This window comes from Trachypithecus francoisi, unplaced genomic scaffold (assembly GCF_009764315.1).
Source record: "Trachypithecus francoisi isolate TF-2019V2 unplaced genomic scaffold, Tfra_2.0 Lachesis_group4, whole genome shotgun sequence".
Classification (NCBI taxonomy): Eukaryota; Metazoa; Chordata; class Mammalia; order Primates; family Cercopithecidae; genus Trachypithecus; species Trachypithecus francoisi.
In genome coordinates, this window is record NW_022681469.1 from 34,841,660 (window position 1) to 34,859,362 (window position 17,703).

Consider the following 17,703-nt stretch of genomic DNA (forward strand, 5'->3'; position numbering starts at 1 on the left):
TTTACCTGTACCTTTCTTCACTGAGGTCTTTACATATGCCAGTCTTCTGATTATTTGCTTAGTTAACCTCTCCTCCTCTTTCAAATCTCACCCCAAAATATATTTTCCCTAACTTCGCAGTCTCCAACTAGGTCATCACATTAAATGCACTTGCAGCATGTACCTCTCTTTCTAGCATTTGTCAGCACTAGAACTAAATGTTTAAGGGATTAATTTTTTTGTTATTTTCTGTATTGACTACCATCTTTCCAGGACCAAGCATAGTACTTTACATAGAGTAGGTGCTCAATGGACAATTACTGGATCAGTGAACAGATGCAAGAATGAATGAATAGCTCAACATAGGAAATACTATTTATCCATTAAGAATGATATCATTAAGTAAAAATAAAATTACAGAGCACCAATTTTCATAATTAAAACAAAAATAAAATGTCAAAATATCTACAAAATGTTAAAATGATTATGACCAAGTAATAAAATTAAGACAATTTCAAATTTACATTATAATTGTATAACATTTTATAAATAATACATTTTTTCAAGTTAAAATGACTCAACCTAAAAATATAACCTCATTTCTATTTTTAAAAGTCTTTTTCTTCATTTGATATCTATTATGTATTTAAATATTTGAAATGTTCTTTCCTTAAATCTGGTTTTAACTGCTACTATCATGTTATAGTGATATAAGGCTTTTCAGTTTCCAGAGTTTACTTATCTACCTTAGCTTATTTGACCTCCACAAAAATTGTATGATATATGCAGGACAGGTCTTTTTCCCATTTTACAGATGAGTCTGTGAATACACCTTTATAGTAATGTTTACTAAGGTCTTCCCTTTTTTATTTCTATATTCCTCTAAGGTTTTTATTACTAAAGAGAACTTATTTATCATATCTATATCAAGGAAGGCAAATACTTATATTACTTCACCTATTCTTTAAGAAATGAGGTTGTCAGAAAAGTAGGTCAAGATTTGATCCTATGTTCCACTTTAAGCGTCTTACAGGAACTATTCAGAGAGTTGAAATTCCCATAATTATTAAATTTTTCATTCATTCAATAAATGCTTACTGAGTACTTAAAATGTGTTAGGCACTGCAGTCATAACGATGAAATATTTTCCCTGGCTTCATGGAATTTGCAGTTTAGAGTAAGATAAACATATTAGGAAATAAATGATAACTAAGTTTGAAGAAAACTAAAGTGGAAAAAACAGATGCAATATAAGTGAATAACAATAAGGAGACTTTACTTAGATTAGGAGGTTGAAAGTCCTTCTGAAGTATGAGTGAGAATTACCTAGGTGAAGAGTAAGGAGGGAGGGCATTTCAATCAGAGAGAATAGCATGTACAAACACCCTGAGGCAAGAAAAAACTTGGCCCATTTGAGGAACTGTAAGAAGGGTTTGCTGGAGCAGAGAGTAGAGCAAGAGTTTCACAAGATGAAGCAGGGGAGAGAAAATAGAGCATTCTCTTCCTGTTAAATGAGCTTTTTGTTACTGTCTTAGTTTGTTTGTGCTACTATAACAGAATACTACAGACTGGGTAATTTATAAACAATAGAAAGGTATTTTCACAGCTCTAGAGACTAAGAAGTACAAGATCAAGGCGCCGACAGGTTTGGCATCTGGCGAGGTTTGCTTTGTGCTTCCAAGATGGTGCCTTGACTGCTACTTCCTCTGGAGAGGATGAAGGCTACGTAATCACAAGGCAGAAGGAGCAGAAAGGCAAAAGACGACAAATGCAGTCACCTCACATGGCAGAAGCGCAGAGGAGAATGAACCCACTCCCAGGTGCCTTTTTATAAGGGCTCCTAATTCCATGAGGGGTCTGCCCTCATGACTTAATCACCTTGTAAAGGCCCTACTTTTTAATACTATTACATGGGCAATTAGGGTTTAACATATAAACTTTGGGGGACATACTCAGACCTCAGCACTTACATCCACAGGAATCAGCCTATGATGTATCAGTCTTCACTATGAGGCATTAGCCTTCATCATGAGCTCTTTCTGTCAATTCTCTGTAATAACTGTAAGAAATAAGTTAATTTCCTACATTTAAAACACAACTTCAGGGGTGGAGAAAGATGGCTGAATAGGAACAGCTCCAGTCTCCAACTCCCAGCGCGAGCGACAAAGAAGACCTGTGATTTCTGCATTTTCAACGAGGTACTGGGGTCATCTCACTAGGGAGTGCCGGACAATCGGTGCTGGTCAGCTGCTGCAGCCTGACCAGCGAGAGCTGAAGCAGGGCGAGGCATCGCCTCACCTGGGAAGCGCCAGGGGGAAGGGATTCCCTTTTCCTAGCCAGGGGAACTGAGACACACAACACCTGGAAAATCGGGTAACTCCCACCCCAATACTGTGCTTTAAGCAAACGGGCACACCAGGAAAATATATCCCACACCTGGCCGGGAGGGTCCCATGCCCACGGAGCCTCCCTCATTGCTAACATAGCAGTCTGCGATCTAACTGAAACAGCAGCAACGAGGCTGGGGGAGGGGCGCCCGCCATTGCTGAGGCTTAAGTAGGTAAACAAAGCCGCTGGGAAGCTCGAACTGGGTGGAGCTCACAGCAGCTCACGGAAACCTGCCTGTCTCTGTAGACTCCACCTCTGGGGACAGGGCACAGATAAAAAACAAGAACAAAAAAGCAGCAGAACCTCTGCAGACGCAAACGATTCTGTCTGACAGCTTTGAAGAGAGCAGTGGATCTCCCAACATGGAGGATGAGATCTGAGAAGGGACAGACGGCCTGCTCAAGTGGGTCCCTGAACCCTGAGTAGCCTAACTGGGAGACATCCCCCACCAGGGGCAGTCTGACACCCTACACCTCACAGGGTGGAGTACACCCCTGAGAGGAAGCTTCCAAAGTAAGAATCAGACAGGTACACTCGCTGTTCAGCAATATTCTATCTTCTGCAACCTCTGCTGCTGATACCGAGGCAAACAGGGTCTGGAGTGGACCTCAAGCAATCTCCAACAGACCTACAGCTGAGGGTCCTGACTGTCAGAAAGAAAACTATGAAACAGGAAGGACACCTATACCAAAACCCCATCAGTACTTCACCATCATCAAAGACCAGAGACAGATAAAACCACAAAGATGGGGAAGAAGCAGGGCAGAAAAGCTGGAAATTCAAAAAATAAGAGAGCATCTCCCCCTGCAAAGGAGCGCAGCCCATCGACAGCAACGGATCAAAGCTGGTCAGAGAATGACTTTGACGAGATGAGAGAAGAAGGCTTCAGTCCATCAAACTTCTCAGAGATAAAGGAGGAATTACGTACCCAGCGCAAAGAAACTAAAAATCTTGAAAAAAGAGTGGAAGAATTGACAGCTAGAATAATTAATGCAGAGAAGGTCATAAATGAAATGACAGAGATGAAAACCATGACACGAGAAATACGTGACAAATCCACAAGCTTCAGTAACCGACTCCATCAACTGGAAGAAAGAGTATCAGCGATTGAGGATCAAATGAATGATATGAAGCGAGAAGAGAAACCAAAAGAAAAAAGAAGAAAAAGAAATGAACAAAGCCTGCAAGAAGTATGGGATTATGTAAAAAGACCAAATCTATGTCTGATTGGGGTGCCTGAAAGTGAGGGGGAAAATGGAACCAAGTTGGAAAACACTCTTCAGGATATCATCCAGGAGAACTTCCCCAACCTAGTAGGGCAGGCCAACATTCAAATTCAGGAAATACAGAGAACACCACAAAGATACTCCTCCAGAAGAGCAACTCCAAGACACATAATTGCCAGATTCACCAAAGTTGAAATGAAGGAAAAAATCTTAAGGGCAGCCAGAGAGAAAGGTCGGGTTACCCACAAAGGGAAGCCCATCAGACTAACAGCAGATCTCTCGGCAGAAACTCTACAAGCCAGAAGAGAGTGGGGGCCAATACTCAACATTCTTAAAGAAAAGAATTTTAAACTCAGAATTTCATATCCAGCCAAACTAAGTTTCATAAGTGAAGGAGAAATAAAATCCTTTACAGATAAGCAAATGCTTATGCTTAGAGATTTTGTCACCACCAGGCCTGCCTTACAAGAGACCCTGAAGGAGGCACTAAACATGGAAAGGAACAACCGGTACCAGCCATTGCAAAAACATGGCAAAATGTAAAGACCATCGAGGCTAGGAAGAAACTGCATCAACTAACGAGCAAAATAACCAGCTAACATCACAATGACAGGATCAAGTTCACACATAACAATATTAACCTTAAATGTTAATGGACTAAATGCTCCAATTAAAAGACACAGACTGGCAAACTGGATAAAGAGTCAAGACCCATCAGTCTGCTGTATTCAGGAGACCCATCTCACATGCAGAGACATACATAGGCTCAAAATAAAGGGATGGAGGAAGATCTACCAAGCAAATGGAGAACAAAAAAAAGCAGGGGTTGCAATCCTAGTCTCTGATAAAACAGACTTTAAACCATCAAAGATCAAAAGAGACAAAGAAGGCCATTACATAATGGTAAAGGGATCAATTCAACAGGAAGAGCTAACTATCCTAAATATATATGCACCCAATACAGGAGCACCCAGATTCATAAAGCAAGTCCTTAGAGACTTACAAAGAGACTTAGACTCCCATACAATAATAATGGGAGACTTCAACACTCCACTGTCAACATTAGACAGATCAACAAGACAGAAAGTTAACAAGGATATCCGGGAATTGAACTCATCTCTGCACCAAGCAGACCTTATTGACATCTATAGAACTCTCCACCCCAAATCAACAGAATATACATTCTTCTTAGCACCACATCACACTTATTCCAAAATTGACCACATAATTGGAAGTAAAGCACTCCTCAGCAAATGTAAAAGAACAGAAATTATAACAAATTGTCTCTCAGACCACAGTGCAATCAAACTAGAACTCAGGACTAAAAAACTCAATCAAAACCGCTCAACTACATGGAAACTGAACAACCTGCTCCTGAATGACTACTGGGTACATAATGAAATGAAAGCAGGAATAAAGATGTTCTTTGAAACCAATGAGAACAAAGATACAACATACCAGAATCTCTGGGACACATTTAAAGCAGTGCGTAGAGGGAAATTTATAGCACTAAATGCCCACAAGAGAAAGCAGGAAAGATCTAAAATTGACACTCTAACATCACAATTAAAAGAACTAGAGAGGCAAGAGCAAACACATTCAAAAGCTAGCAGAAGGCAAGAAATAACTAAGATCAGAGCAGAACTGAAGGAGATAGAGACACAAAAAACCCTCCAAAAATCAATGAATCCAGGAGTTGGTTTTTTGAAAAGATCAACAAAATTGACAGACCGCTAGCAAGGCTAATAAAGAAGAAAAGAGAGAGGAATCAAATAGACACAATAAAAAATGATAAAGGGGATATCACTACCGACCCCACAGAAATACAAACTACCATCAGAGAATACTATAAACACCTCTACGCAAATCAACTAGAAAATCTAGAAGAAATGGATAATTTCCTGGACACTTACACTCTTCCAATACTAAACCAGGAAGAAGTTGAATCCCTGAATAGACCAATAGCAGGCTCTGAAATTGAGGCAATAATTAATAGCCTACCAACCAAAAAAAGTCCAGGACCAGATGGATTCCCAGCTGAATTCTACCAGAGGTACAAGGAGGAGCTGGTACCATTCCTTCTGAAACTATTCCAGTCAATAGAAAAAGAGGGAATCCTCCCTAACTCTTTTTATGAGGCCAACATCATCCTGATACCAAAGCCTGGCAGAGACACAACAAAAAAAGAGAATTTTAGACCAATATCCCTGATGAACATCGATGCAAAAATTCTCAATAAAATACTGGCAAACCGGATTCAGCAGCACATCAAAAATCTTATCCACCATGATCAAGTGGGCTTCATCCCTGGGATGCAAGGCTGGTTCAACATTCGCAAATCAATAAACGTCATCCAGCATATAAATAGAACCAAAGACAAGAAACACATGATTATCTCAATAGATGCAGAAAAGGCTTTTGACAAAATTCAACAGCCCTTCATGCTAAAAACGCTCAATAAATTTGGTATTGATGGAACATACCTCAAAATAATAAGAGCTATTTATGACAAACCCACAGCTAATATCATACTGAATGGGCAAAAACTGGAAAAATTCCCTTTGAAAACTGGCACAAGACAGGGATGCCCTCTCTCACCACTCCTATTCAACATAGTGTTGGAAGTTCTGGCTAGGGCAATCAGGCAAGAGAAAGAAATCAAGGGTATCCAGTTAGGAAAAGAAGAAGTCAAATTGTCCCTGTTTGCAGATGACATGATTGTATATTTAGAAAACCCCATTGTCTCAGCCCCAAATCTCCTTAAGCTGATAAGCAACTTCAGCAAAGTCTCAGGATACAAAATTAATGTGCAAAAATCACAAGCATTCTTATACACCAGTAACAGACAGAGAGCCAAATCATGAATGAACCTCCATTCACAATTGCTTCAAAGAGAATCAAGTACCTAGGAATCCAGCTTACAAGGGATGTGAAGGACCTCTTCAAGGAGAACTACAAATCACTGCTCAGTGAAATCAAAGAGGACACAAACAAATGGAAGAACATACCATGCTCATGGATAGGAAGAATCAATATCGTGAAAATGGCCATACTGCCCAAGGTAATTTATAGATTCAATGCCATCCCCATCAAGCTACCAATGAGTTTCTTCACAGAATTGGAAAAAACGGCTTTAAAGTTCATATGGAACCAAAAAAGAGCCCGCATCTCCAAGACAATCCTAAGTCAAAAGGACAAAGCTGGAGGCGTCACGCTACCTGACTTCAAACTATACTACAGGGCTACAGTAACCAAAACAGCATGGTACTGGTACCAAAACAGAGATACAGACCAATGGAACAGAACAGAGTCCTCAGAAATAATACCACACATTTACAGCCATCTGATCTTTGACAAACCTGAGAGAAACAAGAAATGGGGAAAGGATTCCCTATTTAATAAATGGTGCTGGGAAAATTGGCTAGCCATATGTAGAAAGCTGAACCTAGATCCTTTCCTTACTCCTTATACGAAGATCAATTCAAGATGGATTAGAGACTTAAATGTTAGACCTAATACCATAAAAACTCTAGAAGAAAATCTAGGTAGTACCATTCAGGACATAGGCATGGGCAAGGACTTCATGTCTAAAACACCAAAAGCAACGGCAGCAAAAGCCAAAATTGACAAATGGGATCTCATTAAACTAAAGAGCTTCTGCACAGCAAAAGAAACTACCATCAGAGTGAACAGGCAACCTACAGAATGGGAGAAAATTTTTGCAATCTACTCATCTGACAAAGGGCTAATTTCCAGAATCTACAAAGAACTCAAACAAATTTACAAGAAAAAAACAAACAACCCCATCAAAAAGTGGGCAAAGGATATGAACAGACTTTTCTCAAAAGAAGACATTCATACAGCCAACAGACACATGAAAAAATGCTCATCATCACTGGCCATCAGAGAAATGCAAATCAAAACCACAGTGAGATACCATCTCACACCAGTTTGAACGGCAATCATTAAAAAGTCAGGAAACAACAGGTGTTGGAGAGGATGTGGAGAAATAGGAACACTTTTACACTGTTGGTGGGACTGTAAAGTAGTTCAACCATTATGGAAAACAGTATGGCAATTCCTCAAGGATCTAGAACTAGATGTACCATATGACCCAGCCATCCCACTACTGGGTATATGCCCAAAGGATTATAAATTATTCTACTGCAAAGACACATGCACACGTATGTTTATTGCGGCACTATTCACAATAGCAAAGACTTGGAATCAACCCAAATGTCCATCTGTGACAGACTGGATTAAGAAAATGTGGCACATATACACCATGGAATACTATGCAGCCATAAAAAAGGATGAGTTTGCGTCCTTTGTGGGGACATGGATGCAGCTGGAAACCATCATTCTTAGCAAACTGTCACAAGAACTGAAAACCAAACACTGCATGTTCTCACTCATAGGTGGGAATTGAACAATGAGATCACCTGGACTCGGGAAGGGGAACATCACACACTGGGCCTATCATGGAGAGGGGGGAGGGGGGAGGGATTGCATTGGGAGTTATATGATATAAATAATGAATTGATGGGTGCTGACGAGTTGATGGGTGCAGCACACCAACATGGCACAAGTATACATATGTAACAAACCTGCATGTTATGCACATGTACCCTAGAACTTAAAGTATAATAAATAAATAAATAAATAAATAAATAAATAAAACACAACTTCAAATTGTGTACTATATTCATTCTGTGCACTGTATAGAAGAAAATAGGGTTGTTAATACCTATTTTCTAAATTGGGTACTTCTAAATTGGCAAATTAAATCATTATTTATCTTGAATTTTTAGTTTCCTAGATCTTAGAATTCTACCTATAAAGTTAATAATAAGTAAGTTCCTAATGAAGGAATCAGGAAACATGTTTATGAATAGATGATAGAAATTAAAAATTGTCATGGAAATTCCATAGTTAAAAGATCCACCCGCCTTGGCCTCCCAAATTGCTGGGATTACAGATGTGAGCCACTGCACCTAGCCGATAATCCTTTTTAAGAAATCTTTCTAGCTGCTTCACATGCTTTCCCACTAAGACAATTAAGCTATTTATGAAGACAGTGAGTCCAAGGATGTATGCACAGGGCAGAGTCTTAGGGAAATCCCCAGAGCCAAGCATTTGTGTGACACTGACTCAACCTTCAGTGGTGCCCTGGCACTCTGGGAAGAAAAGTTCACTTTGTTTTTTTTAAAACATGCTGATTACTACTATTTCTGATGTATTGATGTATTCTGACTCATTAAGTCCCTGAAAGAGCAGACTGGCAGGGCAATATTTTTCAAGACTGAGCAATTTTCAGTGCAGTGCAGATAGGAGCTCCAGTGGGGTCTTGAGGGTCCAGCAGAAAGCCAACTGGGAGCAAACGAGGAACAGGATGTGAGTGGTGGAGTGAGAGGTCATAGGGTGGAGGTGGGAAGGAGGCAATGTCAAGGTCTCCCTCTAGGGGCAGTACTGAGCCACATATATTAAAATAGTTGTATGAAGAGTCAGCGGTGGCCGTTAGGATGCACTAGTATGGTGAATGATGGAATTGCAAGGATCCAAATTGGGGAAGATATGATGTAAATTCAGACAAAAGTAGGACAGAGAGAATGTTGATAAAATTTATAGGCTGGTCCCTAGCGACATGCAAAGAGCTCTTGGAGAGGTGAGAAAGCCCAAGGACTCCTGTGCAAGAGATTTCACCCCAGTCCCCAGGCTTTTCTGTTCTTAAAAAGACTCCTTCTCTGGAAAGGCAAAAACATTGTAAGGTCTAACACTACCTTCTAGCTCTGTGATTTCAGATGTTTCAGGAAAAGTATTAGAAGAAAAGCATCAAACCCTTAATTAATCCAGTACTTTCTTTTCTTTTAGGAAAATGCAGCTTTTTAATCTGCTACTCTCTGTTTCTCCTTGAGAAATTGAAGCATGATTCCTGAAGTGCTTCTGAAAGAATTCCATTGTCTTGCATTTAGAAATCCTGTGTGTGGAATTCAATAAAGGTTATGCAAGAGAAAACTCACTTTTCAAAGTGTGCCTTGTTTGCATGATATTCATGTAGATCACTTAGTATCAGTTATCCTATTACCCACAGCTGCTCACTTCACATTATCTCATTGCCATGTCAACATCTAATTCACAGCAACCTGCTTTCTGGTCTTGTTCTTTTTAGGATAATTTGTTCTGAAGTGACAAGTAAGTACCTCTGACAATGGTTCTGGCTCTTCATCAGTGTGTGGTTGTGGAACTCAATATTATGGCAGGAATAGAGACAGTGCACACACCTCAAAGAGGGAGCTGTGATTACTCTTAAACATATAAAGACATTAAGCTTTGCCTAATGGTATCATCACATCTCCCATCAACTTCCTGTTTCTCCTCTGCAAAACACACTTGAATTTATGAAATATTCCATAGAAATTAGATATGTGAAGTGTAGAATATTTTAAAGACAAATAATTATTAAGTTTCTGGAGAGAAAAAAGTCTAAAAATACAAAAAGTCTAAACATTTTTTAAACACAAAAATCACCTGAATCACTATAACTGGCAAAACATTTCTCATATTTAAGAGCTTAAATAATATTGATTATAAATGTATAGATTTTTCATATCTGTGAAGTGGTGACTTCCATCTTGTTCATACTCCTTTGTGCTCTCTCTCACTGTGATGAAGCCAGCTGCCATTCTCTGAGCTGCCTCATGGAGGGGCCCACCTGGCAAGTAACTGAGACAAGCAATAGTCAGAGAAGAATGGAAGTACCCCATCCAAGGTCCTGCAATGAACTTGAATGATCCTGCAATCTCAGAATTGAAAGAATCACATCAAAAACAAAGAACTTATGAGGACATACTCTACGTAGAACTTGAGATGACTGCAGCTCTTGTCTGCACCTTGAAGACTTGTGAGATTCTCTGAACTGGAAGACCCTACTAAGCTATGCTCAGTTTCCTAACCCACTGTAACTTTAAGATAATAAATGTTGTTCTTTAAAGCTTCTAAGTTTTGGCGCATTTGTTACACAACAATAGATAAATTATACCCACACCATAAAATGTCCCTAGTGGCTATTAATATCTTCCATCTCTGAATGATACCACTCGTTTTATAAGTTGATCATTAACTGTCTTGCATTGTTTACTTAGTGTTAATTGGTCATGTTCAAATGATGTTCTACTGGGCCCTAAGGGATATATGTGTATGAATATGTTTGCTTTTTGTATGCAATGTGAGTGTGTGATTTGGGTGAAAGTTTAAATAAAGAAGTTAGGTGGACAGGGCTCTGAGTGCATTTTTTCTACCTTAGCAAGAACAGTTTCTCTTGTATCTGCTAAATGTATTAGGCTGGTGCAGTAGTAATTGTGGTTTTTGCATTGTTGAAGTTTGCAGATTGATATCAGAATGTGTTCCTAAATAAATGTGGTTATGCTATACATCAGTTTAACGTGCATTTCTCACTTTATGTTTTTTGGCTAATGACCTGTTATTGCTGTTTATTTTACATTTATTTTAGACTATGGAAATGATGTTAGACAAAAAGCAAAATCAAGTGATCTTCTTATTCAAGTTCAAAATGGATCATAAAGCAACAAAGACAACTCACAACATCAATAATACATTTGGCCTAGGAACTGCTAACAAACATACAATGCAGTGGTAGTTCAGTAAGTTTTGCAAAGGAGTCGAGAGCCTTGAAGATGAGAAGCATAGTAGCCAGCTATCAGAAGTTGACAATGGTCAGATGAGAGCAATCATTGAAGCTGATGCTCTTACAACTACACGAGAAGTTGCCAAAGAACTTAACATCGACCATTCTATGGTTGTTTGGCATTTGAAGCAAATTGGACACGTGAAAAAGCCCAATAAGTGGGTGCCACATGAACTGACCAAAACTTTTTTTAAAAATTGTCATTTTAAGTGTTGTTTTTTCTTTTTCTGTGCAACAACAACAAACCATTTCTCAATCGGATTGTGACATGCAACAAAAAGATTTTATATGACAACCAGTGATGACCAGCACAGTGGTTGGACAAGAAGCTCCAAAGCACTTCCCAAAGCCAAACTTGCACCAGAAAAAAAAACAACAAAAAACCATGGTCACTGTTTGGTGGTCTGATGCCAGTCTGATCCACTACAGCTTTCTGAATCCTGGCGAAACCATTACATCCAAGAAGTATGCTCAGCAAATTGATGAGATGTGCTGAACACTGCAATGTCTACAGCCAGCATTGGTCAACAGAAAGAGCCCAATTCTTCTCCATGACAACACAACCAACTACCACTTCTTCAAGCATCTCAACAACTTTTTGCAAGGAAAATGCTTCCACAACCAGCAGGATGCAGAAGTGCTCTCCAAGAATCTGTTGAATCCCAAAGTATGGATTTTTACACTACATAGATAAACAAATTTATTTCTCATTGGCAAAAATGTGTTGATTGTAATGGCTCCTATTTTAATTAACCAAAATGTGTTTGAGCCTGGATATAATGATTTAAAATTCACAGTCCAAAACCGCAATTACTTCTGCACCACTAGAATACGGCATAGTGCTTCACTGAGAAGAAAAGGTGCTATTGTAAAAACATTTTTAAATTACTGCCTTAAATGTTTCAGGGCTTTATGTCTTATCCACCATTAAACTTAAGCATTTTAAGGACAAGGAGCTATTAAATACTTCTAGACAGTCTGAATTTCTGCTTCAGGTATCCAAATCTAGAACTTTTAAATCTCACTTTATAAAATATGCTCAGTCAAGTAAAATAAAACCAAATAGTCTGTAAATCACACAATAGTATTATCACTTTACAACTTGAGAATGTGATTAGAATGACAATAAATTTAGGGAACAAAATTGGTTCCATGCCTGAATGAATGCTTAAGCCATAAAATAATAGACTCTCAGAATTGAAAGAGATCGTAAAGCTTATCATTACCAAATATACACGTCTGATAATTTAACTTCTTATAAGCCCTTTATCAGGTTGCTAGTCTATTCTTGAATAATTCCTGTGGTACCAAACTGGAGGCTTAAAGAGAAAGTTTACAACTTGGACTTCTCACTGGAAATCTGTAATTTTGGCACCTACATCCTCAAAAAAACTCAGTAAGCATAATGTAACTGTTGAAGCTGCTGCCTCTGGAGCTAAAAGACGTCATAACTCTAATAGAGTGCAACACAGTATATTTGCTCATTCATTTATACTTTTATTTATTATTCTCCATTGCTCAAACAAATTTTCACAAATGTTGAATTCACCTATTCTTCTCTACTTCCTTACCCTTTCCTGCATTGCTTTATACTCTTCACTAAGTCTTCCACTTATACCACTCCACTGAAACTCTCCTTGCTAAGGTCAACCATGGTTTTATACTTATTCCTGAAACTATCATATGCTAAAACATATATTAAATCATATGTTAAAACAAATTTTTAGCATTTAGAAGGCCAAATTTTCAAGATGCTGCACTTCATTAGATACTGAAGGTAAGAGGAAAAAGGCCAAAGATAATTCCCAAATGTGTAATGTTAATAACCTGATTACTATCTTTTATCCCTTTTTCCCAAGGAAATTTCTAGAACATTTAGATTTTCACTTCTCCTTGCTATCTCTTAATTTTGTTGTGGTAATTGAAATACTTTGTAGGCAGAGAACAAAAAAAGAGAGAATGTTGTTAAGGAGAGAGGAATACTAGTGGAAGCATAAGGAAAGAGTGAGAGAGGAAGGAAAAGGGGGAAGTTTTACTTGAAAGTTAAAAGTAAAGAGTGACAAGAGAAAGATCTGAGCATAGTTATGGTATTTGAAAGACTAGACTAAGAGTTGGAACAATGGAAGTGATACTAAGTGTTGTGCGTTATCAATTAGATCTTCTTCAATGTTCTAAAATCACCAAAGAAAATTGAAAGATGATAATTACACATTGCTTCATCAGGTGTATTATATAGTTGACCCTTGAACAACATGAGTTTGAACTGCATAGGTCCAGTAATACACAACTTTTTTTCAGTAAATATGTTGGAAAATTTTTTTGGAGATATGAGACAATCTGAGAAAACTTGCAGATAAATCTTGTAACCTAGAAATATCAGAAAACTTAAGAAAAAATTAGGTGTGACTTGAATGCATAAATGTACATAAAGACTAGTCTATTTTATCATTGGCTAATATAAGATCTATAAAAATCTGTCATAAAAACTTACAATTTATCAGCACTATGAACACAAACACTTGTAGACAAAACAATGTACCATTTGCAGCTGAGAGAAATGTAAGCAAACGTAAAGGTACAGTATTAAATCATAACTGCATAAAATTAACCATAGTAATACTGTACTAATGTAATAATTTTGTAGCCACTCCCTGTTGGTATTTCCCTGAGCTCCAGTGTTACCAGTATCCACTCAAAACACCATGCAATGCTAATTATCTCCTAGTGAGCAGTTTGTCTCTCCAGTAAATTGTCTCTTGCAGTAAAAAGTGATCTCTCATGGTTTTTGTGCATTTTTCATCTTGTTTAGTGCATATCATAAACCTGAAGTAAAACCATGGGACCCATAGAAATTGCCACTAGTGTTGCCAAAAGTGCTCCCAAGAAGCAGAGAAAACTCATGACATTAAAATAAAAAGTTGAATTGCTTGATATGTACTTTAGATTGAGTCTGTAGCTGCAGTTGCCTTCCATTTCAAGATAAATGAATCCATTTAAAGAACCATTATAAAAAATTTTGAAATCATCACTGCAACTATGCTAACAGGGGCAAATGGATCTAAAGCTGGAAAACTTAACGCTTGCAAAGGGTGGTTTGATAAGATAGAAAGAAATTTGGCTTTAAAAAATGTCACAATAACAGAAGTTTTGCTGACCAAGAGGCAGCTGACAAGTTTTCCGGTGCCATAACCCACACATGTATCCCCTGAAACTATAAGAATGGAAAAAGAGAGAAAATCGTTAAGAAGAAAATATATCTGCTTGAACAGGTTTTTAATGCATATGCAAGTGTCTTATTCTGAGAAAAAAAAATGCCACAAAGGCCATTTATTACTAAGGAAGAGAAGTGAGCATCAGGATTTAAGGCATGAAGGGATAGGCTAAGTATATTGTTTTGTGCGAATGCAGTTGTGTTAATGAGCAGGATTAGCCTATAAAGCTACTAACTCTGGAGTCTTGAAGGGAAAAGATAAACATCAGCTGCCAGACTTTTGGTTGTACATTAAGAAGGCTGGAGAATGAGAATCCTTGTTTTGGATTGGTTCCACTGATGCTTTATCCCTGAAGTTAGGAAGTACCATGCCAGTACAGAAGTGTTTTTAATATTCTTTTGATATTGTACAATGTCCCTGGCCACCAAGAACCCCGTGAGTTTAACACCGAGGGCATCAAAATACTCTACTTGTCCTTAATCACAACATCTCTCATTCAGTCTCTAGTTCAGAGGGTCATAAGGACCTTTAAGGATCATTATACATGGTATTATATGGAAAGGACTGTCAGTGCCATAGAAGAGAATCCCAGTAGAGAGAACATTATGAAAGTCTGGAAGGATTACACCACTGAAGATGCCATTATTGTAACAGAAAAGCTGTGAAAGCCATCAAACTGGAAGCAATACATTCCTGCTGGAGAAAACTGTCCAGATATTGTGCGTGACTTCACAGGATTTACAACAGAGCCATATCAAAGAGATTGTGTATATAACCCCCAAAAAAGTGTGGGGTGAGGGCTTTCAAGGTATGAATCTTGGAGAAATTCAAGTACCAATAGACAACATACCAGAGGAGTTAACAGAAGTTGACTTCATGGAGTTGAGTGTTTCTAAATCAGTGCCTGAGATGACGAACAAACTATAGAAGAAGCAATGTCAGAAAACAAACTGACATTAGACAATCTGGTGAATGTTCTGATTAATCAAGATTGCTTTTAACTTCTTTTATGATATGGATCCTTCTATGATACAAGCACTGAAACTAACACAAAACATGAAAGAATTGGTACCATATAGAATCACTTTAGAGAAAGAATAAGCAAAAAGTTTGACAGAAATAACAATGTATTTCTATACAGTTACACCTACTGTTTGCCTCTTCTGCCTCCCCTTCAACCTCCACTTCTTTCATTTCTGCCAGACCTGAGACAGTAAGACAAACCCCTCTACTTCTTCCACCTCCTCAGCCTACTCAACAAGAAGGTAATGAGGATGAAGACCTTCACGATGATCCACTTCTACTTATTGAGTAGTAAATATGTTTTATTTTCCTGATGATTTTTTAATAATATTTTCTTTTCTTTACCTTGCTGTATTGTCAGAATACATTACATGATATGTATAACATACAAATATCTGTTAATTGACTCTTTGTGTTATCAGCAAGACTTCTAGTCATTAGTAGGATATAGTTAAATTTGAGGGGATTTTTGATTGTGCAGTGGGTCAGCACCCCTAACTCTCACTTTTTTCAAGGGTCAACTATATATTCTTTTCATGTCATTAAGGCTGGAACTTGTAGACTCCCAAGTCTTATTCAAATAACTTATTATCAGCATTTTTAGACCATGATAGGAAGTGTCCTTTTCCTTGGTCCTGTGCTTTGAGTTGTTCCTTCTCTTGCCTCTTGTGGCCACATTCCTTCTTATGAGGCAAGAAGGTTTTAGCACTAAGACAATGGCCATAGAAAGCCACAACCCTCCAAGCTCCAAGTACACAGAAGCTTGAAATACTCTCTCCAGATGTTCTCTTATCCAGGACCAGAGCATAGGCAATTGTCTTTCATGATCACTGCTTCCAGAGGGTATTCATCACAATTTATATGGCCCAATAAGTGCCAAGAAGTTACTATTTGCAAGGGAGAAGCAGTTGAGACTTGATCATAGGCTCCAATTACATGTATGCAAGCATGCAAGGACACCTATGATGTGGGATGATGATAGGGATGTAAAAAGAGACAATGGCCATGGGGCCAGGAAACAGGGGTCAGGAGATGGATCTCCTCATTCTAAAAATCAAGAATTTTAAATTCAAATGTAGGTTTTCATAAAGGTTGTCAGATAGGCCATATTTTATTCAATGGTTTGTCAACTTGGTTTCTAGCTTTTAAATATTTTATATTATTTAACTTTCAAAAATATAAAAATACCTGACAACTATTTTTTGCTGGGTTTACAAATTATCACACTGATAACTCTTTAATAAGACATTGGGGCTTCCATTTCAGTTTTTTACTCGGCCTCACAAAGCTAGGGGTAGGTTCACGTTTTTAAAATTATTGCTTTAATGTTGTAATGGAATTGAAAAAAACCAAAAAGACATATAGGGCAGAATTTTACACACATAAAGGTTTAAAAGTCAAACATGTTTGTCTACTTTGACAAACTATGCCTTTTGATAGATTACTTACTCCATTCACATTTAAGATTATTATTGATATAGCTGGATATATAACTGTTAATTATTGTTTTCCATGTTCTTCATGTCTTTTATGTGTCTCTATTCTTCTCTTGTTGCTTTTCTTTGCATTAAGTGAATATTTTTTAATGTAACATTTAAATTTCTTAAATGATTTTTTCACTATATGTTTGAAAGCTTTTTCTGTTTTTGTTTTTTGTGGTTGTTCTGGGGTTTACAATATATACCTTAACTTATCAGAATCAACTTCAAATTTAAACTAGTTTAATTGCAATGACATTTAGAAACATTTCTTCCATACAGCTCAATTTCATTTTTTCCTTTTTGTGATATTATCATTATACCTATTATATCAATGTCACAAATCCAACAATACATAGTTATAATTATTACTTTACCATCTGTAGACATTTTCTTAACTGATTACAATTTTGCTCCTACCCACCTTTTTTGTCCTATTATTATACAGATTACGTTTCTGTGTGTTATAAGCCCAGCGATATTTATATACACAATTGCTTTCTCAACCATTAAAGAAAGAAGAAAAATACACATTCATACTATTTTTATAATTACATGATTATCTTTATTGGTGCTCATTTTTTTATGTGTTGAGTTAAATTATCATCTGGGGTTACTTGCTTTTAGCCTAAAGAACTTCCTTTGGTATTTCTTATAAGGGATGTTTACTAGCAACAAATTCTCTCCAGTTT